Source organism: Penaeus monodon, chromosome 1 (assembly GCF_015228065.2).
Source record: "Penaeus monodon isolate SGIC_2016 chromosome 1, NSTDA_Pmon_1, whole genome shotgun sequence".
Lineage (NCBI taxonomy): Eukaryota > Metazoa > Arthropoda > Malacostraca > Decapoda > Penaeidae > Penaeus > Penaeus monodon.
The window spans coordinates 2,142,809-2,150,308 of NC_051386.1; the positions used below are offsets into that span (position 1 = coordinate 2,142,809).

At 38.4% G+C, this 7,500-nt stretch overlaps 1 protein-coding gene across 1 annotated transcript in view; it reads right to left on the reverse strand.

Annotated features, from left to right (window-relative positions):
• The window catches only part of LOC119574932, a 30,174-nt gene that overhangs the window by 22,336 nt on the left and 338 nt on the right, over window positions 1-7,500 (reverse strand). The window lies entirely within an intron of this gene.

A 7,500-nucleotide genomic window follows, 5' to 3' on the forward strand; every position in this document is an offset into this window, starting at 1 on the left:
CTTCATTCTTCGTTTACTTTCATCGACGCTTTGATGGTGATGATGACATACATTTTTTTTTTTTTCATCTAGCTGCATCTCATCTTTTTCTTTCGTGAAAGTTTCAAACGGATATAAACCGTGTTTGACTTGTTTCTCGGGGTCTTACAAAAACATAAAAAAATAATAATAATTACAAAAAAACAACAACTATAATAAAATAAAAATAAGTGCACCAACTGAGAAATCATTTTATCATAACTAGTTTCGATCGTATTTTTATCTCTGTAAAGTAATCTCATCCAACACATTACCTTTGGATATGTACTTTCTATCGCAGTGAAATCTCCAGTTTCCTATACTTCTGCTCACAAACAATTGTAACTGTAACTCTATATATGTAAATGTAAGTACCATTATTTGCATAGCCTATAAGATAAATATCAAAAAAACTGTTCTAAATGTTACTGTACACGGTGAGAAATGCTTTATTATGTCTTGAATAAATGAACTAACAATACACAGAAGATTTACTCGAGTGCAAAGTATGTTCCCACGAAACACAGTTCTACAGCCTGCAGCGGATCTTACTGACGCTTGGAACCAAAAGCCCAGAGCCTGCACGTGGGACCCGGTGCCCTCCTCGTATTTCATGTCCAAGCAAATAATAAGTAAATAAATAATAAATAAATAAATAAGTAAATAATTGTATCACATGTCAATCTTGCTATTGCGAGCGAGGAGTCAAGGGATCAAGGCGTTCTAAAAGGAAGTGTGTTATATTTGTTTAAATCTTTCTCATTCTCTCTCTCTCTCTCTCTCTCTTCTCTCTCTCTCTCTCTCTCTCTCTCTCTCTCTTCTCTCTCTCTTTCTCTCTCTTTCTCTTTCTCTCTCTTTCTCTCTCTCTCTCTCCACTCTCTCTCTCTCTCTTTCCTTTCTCCCTCTCTCTAACTCTCTCTCTCTCTCTCTGTCTCTCTCTCTCTCTACATATACTTGCAGTACATGCATGCTCATATGTACACAAACAGACAGATAAATATATAACAATAAGCTTATCCATCACCTAATAAATGTGCATTGGTCTACATACGTCCGTTTTCTATTGGTTTAGCAGTTCACCAGTATCACAAAAGAAAAAAAAACGTTTTCCTTTGAAGCAATGCCCCGGTATTTAGAAAACCAGATATTCCCTCTTGTTACCAAATACTTATACTTCATACAGACGCACGTGAATAACCCAAAATATAAAACGAAACACCAACAACAGCAAATCAACACAAACACACACTCTATCACTGAAAGCGGATAAAACCTTCGCCTGACTGAATTCCACGAGACTTAGTGTACGCTATCTGCCCTATAGTGAAAGCTGTAATATCTTTCTTTTGATTTGACACCATGTAAACTTTATCGCTTTTATGAAGTTATATTCCAAAATCCTCCTCTCTTTAACAGTAACTTTTTTTTCAGCCAATATCTACTCTTTCTTTTGTTCATGCGAGACGAGGAATTAGACTGAACTGCCACGTGCAACGATGTGAAAATCCTTCCCAGCGACATAAATCCTATCGATATAAATCCTCCTCAATTATATGAATCCTCGTCACTAATATAAATCCTAGTAACCGATATAAATCCTTCTAAACGACATAGACCCTCCTCAGCGACATAAATCCTTCTCAATTATATAAATCCTCGGCATAAACCCTACTCAGCGGCATAAATCCTCCTCGCTGATATAAATCCTCGTCAACGGCATAAACCCTACTCAGCGGCATAAATCCTCCTCGCTGATATAAATCCTCGTCAACGGCATAAATCCTTCTCAACGGGAAATACTGGAGAAGAAAGACGGGGGGGGGACAAAAAAAATGCACCATTTTGGGTGAATCTTTTCCACAGAGACGGAAGGGAGAAAGTGTATTTAATGGCAGTGTCGTTTGTGTGCGTAGCGCTCGGTTGCGGTGATGTGTGCGTGCATGTGTGTGTATGAGGGGGGGCGGGGGGAGTGCGAGGTGGTTGTATAATAATGAGAGGGAGAGAGGGAGGGAGGGAGATGGGGAAAGGGAGGGAGGATGGGGGGGGAGACAAGGGAGGGAGGGTGGGAGGGGGAGACAGGGAGAGAGAGAAAGGAGAGAGAGAGAGAGAGCGAGAGAGAGAGAGAGAGAGAGAGAGAGAGAGAGAGAGAGAGAGAGAGAGAGAGAGAGCGAGAGCGAGAGCGAGAGCGAGAGAGAGAGAAAGAGAGAAATAGAGAAAGAGAGAGGGAGAGAGAAAGAGAAAGACACAGACAGAAACGACAGATTAATAAACAGATAAAAGATGATACACAGATAAAACAAAGAGATAAATGAGAGAGAGAGAGAAAGACAGATGATGAGATAAATACAAAGACAAAGAGATATGCAGATAGAAGGAACTGAGCGAGAGGGAGATGTGCAAACGGCAACACGCAAGATGCTGCAACTCAACCGCAAGGGAAGTTGGAAAAAGTTATTTTTTATGCAATTATTTAGAAAAAAAAATGCTCAGTAAACAAAACATATACACTCAAAGAGATCGATTTATGAAAGGACGCGATGGACTTGATTTTAATGAATATGAATCGTTCTTTTCAAAGGATTATACATATACCTCTCTATTTAGTCACGCACTCAGTCTTTTTTTCTCTCTCTCTCTTTTTCCATCTCTTACTCCCTCTCCTTCTCTTCCTCTCATTCACTCCTCTTCCTCTCACTCCCTCCTCCTCTTTCAAAACTCCCTCTCTATCTTTCCCTCCTTCATTCTTCCTCGTTTACTCTCCTTCTCCCTCTCTTCCTCTCTTTCTCATCTTCTCTCTTCCCCTCTTCCTCCCTTTCCCTCGCACTTACACGTCTGATGATGTAAAATAACTTCTAACGACAAAGTGAATTCTTTAAATAAAATTAAAAACACCATCCCTCTCTCCCTCACGAAATTTACACTCGGTTGGCTAATGGCGCTCGTCAGCGAAGCCATCCTATTGTCCGAGTTTTATAAGCGGACGGGGCCGGGAGGTCAAAGTGCTCTGTAAATTTTGCCATCAAACTGATTCTGTCTCTCTGTCTCTGTCTCTGTCTCTCTCTCTCTCATATATATATATATATATATATATATATATATATATATATATATATATATATATATATATATATATATATATATAATCAATATTACATGTTTTATATATACATACATATAACATTTTTTAAATGTTTTATATATACATATATAAATATATTTTTATAATATATATATATATATATAATATATATATATATATATATATATATATATATATATATATATATATATATATATATATATATATATATATAATACACACACACACACACACATGCGTGTGCATGTGAGGGGTAAGTGAATATGCGTGAGTCTTTATGTTGGTACATCTGGTGTTTATGTGTCTGTGTATCTATTTGTGTACACAGTACACACAGGTCCTCTCAACTACATGTTCCTATCCCCAGCTTCCTCACTTTCTCCTCACGCTGAAATAACCATCAACCTAATTAGGCATTCGCGCGCGCCATTACACTACGGGAGAAGGATGTCTGGGAGGAAGAGAAGAAGAAAGAGATGGGGGGGAGGGGGGCATAGAGATAGGGTGGGGGTGGGGGTCAGAGAGATAGGGGGTGGGGGGTGGGGGTCAGAGAGATAGGGTGGGGGTGATTAGGTGGTAGGGAGGAGGGGGAAGAGGGGGGGGTCGCTCCACTTTCCTGTAGCAGATGGTCTTTGCGAGTGTTGCCGTCTTACTCTGTTTTGTCAAGGAAACCAGGCTTCCAAAATTGTATTTTCTTCTGCAAGCTGTATTTAGAAGAAAAAAAAAAGAATATCCCAGATTTTTTTAAATGCAGAATATCTACCTTTGTAAGAAAATGATTTTCTATTAATATCTTATGTTGCAGAAATTCAAAATTTTTCTTTTGTTGTTTTATTTTCTCTTCCCAGAGCCTCAAAGTGATTCATGATTTATGAACATTCTTATTAAAAGACTATAGTGTATTTTGTTTTATATTTGGGTCGTAGAGATAAAATAAATGCTCAACAACTTAAGTCTCTTTTCTTGAATTAATTGACATTTTAATGTATTTTGTTTGTTTGCATTTTGTTAATAATTTGATATGATCATGGTGTTGTTATTATTATTCGGCAATTCATTAATGATTGTTATTATTCGTAACTTTTATGTAAGAATGAGTTCCATATGTGACACACCACTGGCATGTGACACCTTTACCACACCGAACACATTACACTTTAATCAAACACATGGTTTACTAACTTGGCTTCCGTTTGTCATATGGCAGTTTTACACTAGTTTATCTCAGTATTATTATTTTTTTCACACGAATTTACCTGTCACAATATGATACCACTTGCTAATTAAAGCAATATTTTACAATTTACGATTTACACTTGCTAATGAAAATTAATTTTACCGGAATTTGCCTGTCGCAATATTTACACTCGTTCATGAAGACATTCTTTTAACAATGGTTTACCTGTCTTAATGCCATGCACTCGTCAATGAAAGCTATTTCTTACATGAATTTACCTTATCCAAAATTTTCGTCATCATCTTCAACCTAATAACGGTATCCTCTACATATGATGTCTTTCACTAACATATCACATAATAATACAATCACCATTACCATTATGGCAACTTCACCTGCCACTATACACATACAACAACGTATACCACACAACACCCCCCGTTGCCTAACACCCATCACCCCTATAATCAATATAAGCTTAAAGACTCCCTTGCTAATAGACCAAACACCTTCACTACGAATGGAAGAAACACCTTTGGCACCCTCGAGACGTCTCCTGAATAAAGAAGCTGCTGAGACCGTGAAAAAAAAATCGAGCCACTGCCTTCACTCTTTCTCTCTACTTCACTCGATTCGGCCCACTAACCTCATCTCACGTCTCGCAAATCATTATCTCTATATATTCCTTTTTTTGCCTCTTTTTTGATGTGTACGTTTCTGTTAACGAGAATATCTTTCAATAAAAAGTTTGGAAATTTGCGCATATATATATATTCTTTTTTTACTCTACATAGGTCTACCTCGGCCTTGGCAACGTGGACAATTGTGCGTGTAATTATTAGTATCATAAATTCTCATTAATGTACGATGTCAAGGCTGGCTGCGTTACATTTCAATCCAAGTATATAAGACGGAGTGGGTTTGTGGATTTTTGTTCCTTTTTTTTTTTTTTTTTTTTTTTTTTTTTTTTTGTGGGGGGGGGGGGGGGGGTGTGTGTGTGTGTGTGTGTGTGTGTGTGTGTGTGTGTGTGTGTGTGTGTGTGTGTGTGTGTGTGTGTGTGTGTGTGTGTGTGTGTGTGTGTGTGTGAGGGATAGAGAGAAAGAGAAAGAGAGAGAGAGAGAGAGAGAGAGAGAGAGAGAGAAGAGAGAGAGCGAGAGAGAGGAGAGAGAGAGAGAGAGAGAGAGAGGAGAGAGAAGAGAGAGAGAGAGAGAAGAGAGAGAGAGAGAGAGAGAGAGAGAGAGAGAGAGAGAGAAGAGAGAGAGAGAGAGAGAGAGAGTGAGAGCATGTTCACGCGTGCTTCCACAAGCATTCAAATTTGCTTACACGTGCGTTATTTACACAAGTGTATGCATGAATGCGTAAGCTCACGTGCATGTGTATACAAGAAAAAGTGTGCATGTGTGTATCCAATGAATATTCCGCTTAACAGACCCCAACGGGCTTTCTCTACAGGGACTTTTCACCGGTCTGTTTGGGTCCAGAAAATCCCCCTGGACCACGAGACAGAAAACACGGTACATCCTCTTTGCGAAAGAATTGGGGGGTGAGCGAAATTTATTCACTTCCAGTATTGTTATGTTTCAATAATATTCATAATGATTAATGGTAATAACAATTACTACAATAGTAACCATAGCCATTATTTTTTTTATTATTATGAGTATTATTTTTATCCCTGTTATAATTCTTATCACAAATTGCTATTAAAGACTATATTCTATCATACGAGCCTAAAACATTTTCCTTGGAGCCTAAAAATTTTTCCTTGAAGCCTAAAACATTTTCCTTGAAGCCTAAAAAAACATTTTCCTTGGAGCCTAAAACATTTTCCTTGGAGCCTAAAACATTTTCCTTGGAGCCTAAAAAACATTTTCCTTGGAAGCCTAAAACATTTTCCTCGCGTAGCCTGAAAAAAAAAATCAACAAAGATATAGCACAATACACATTTATGACCGTGTCATATAGGTTATATAAGGAGTAAGGAAGCACTTTTCCCTTGTTAGAAACTAGGAAAAGGGAGCGAATTTCGGCGAGTTTTACAGCTTTGGTTAACCCTCTGGTTTAATTGACTGTCATCTTGTCTGGCGTCACGAGGCTGTGAAATAGGACAGCGATGGAGGTCAAGGTGGTGGTGGTGGTGGTGGTGGTGGTGGTGGTGGTGGTGGAGGTGGAGGTGGAGGTGGAGGTGGAGGTGGAAGTGGTGGTGATGGTGAAAGTAGTGATAATGGTGGGGGTGGTGGTGAAGGTAGTGATGGTGGTGGTGGTGGTGATAAAGGCAGTGATGACAATGATGGTGGTGATTGTGATGGTGGTAGTAGTAGTACTGGTGGTGGTGGTATAGTGTATAACGGTGGTGGTGGTGAGTATGGATATAATGGTGGTGATGGTGATGATAATGGTGGTAGTGATGATTTTAAAGATGATAATGATGATGATAAATGATGATAAATAATGATAAATGATGATAAATGATGATAAAAGATGATGATGATGATGATGATGATGATGATGATGATGATGATGATGATGATGATGATGATGATGATGATGATGATGATGATGATGATGATGATGATGATGATGGTGATGATAAATGATGATGATAAAAGATGATAATGATAATAAAAATCCCTGCCTTAGCGATAACGGTGATAATGGTGGAGCTGGTATTGTTATTGTCATTGTTACTGTTATTGTTATTGTTATTTTGTTATTGGCGGTGGCCGTGGTGGTGTTGGTGATGACGAGCAGAGCGGTTACGGTGGGCGTACTCGAAGTGGTGATGTGATAGTGATTACGATAATGATAATGATGCTGACGCTCATGATGGTGATAATAACGATTCCTCTAATGTTCACCATAGTATCAACAATGGTGACTGATTGACACAAATGCTAAAATACCCACACAGATTAATTAACCCCCATACAAGTCAACAAAGAAACAGTGAGAGAAAATGCCAGCGCTGGAACGTTGACCTCCAGAGCTTCTTGTTTCTTTCAGTCGTTACAAGCTTCAATTAAGTCATGAAAGGATGATTAGCGTAATTATGTGTCATGGTCTCATGCAATGGCCTTGTGTGTAATGATCATGTTATGGTATCTTTGTGTTATCGACTACGTAAATTTAGATCCAGTAAGGACATGCAGGTTATCAGACACCCTTGCACCTTACCATTATTTAATAGAATTTCCTCTCTGTAATA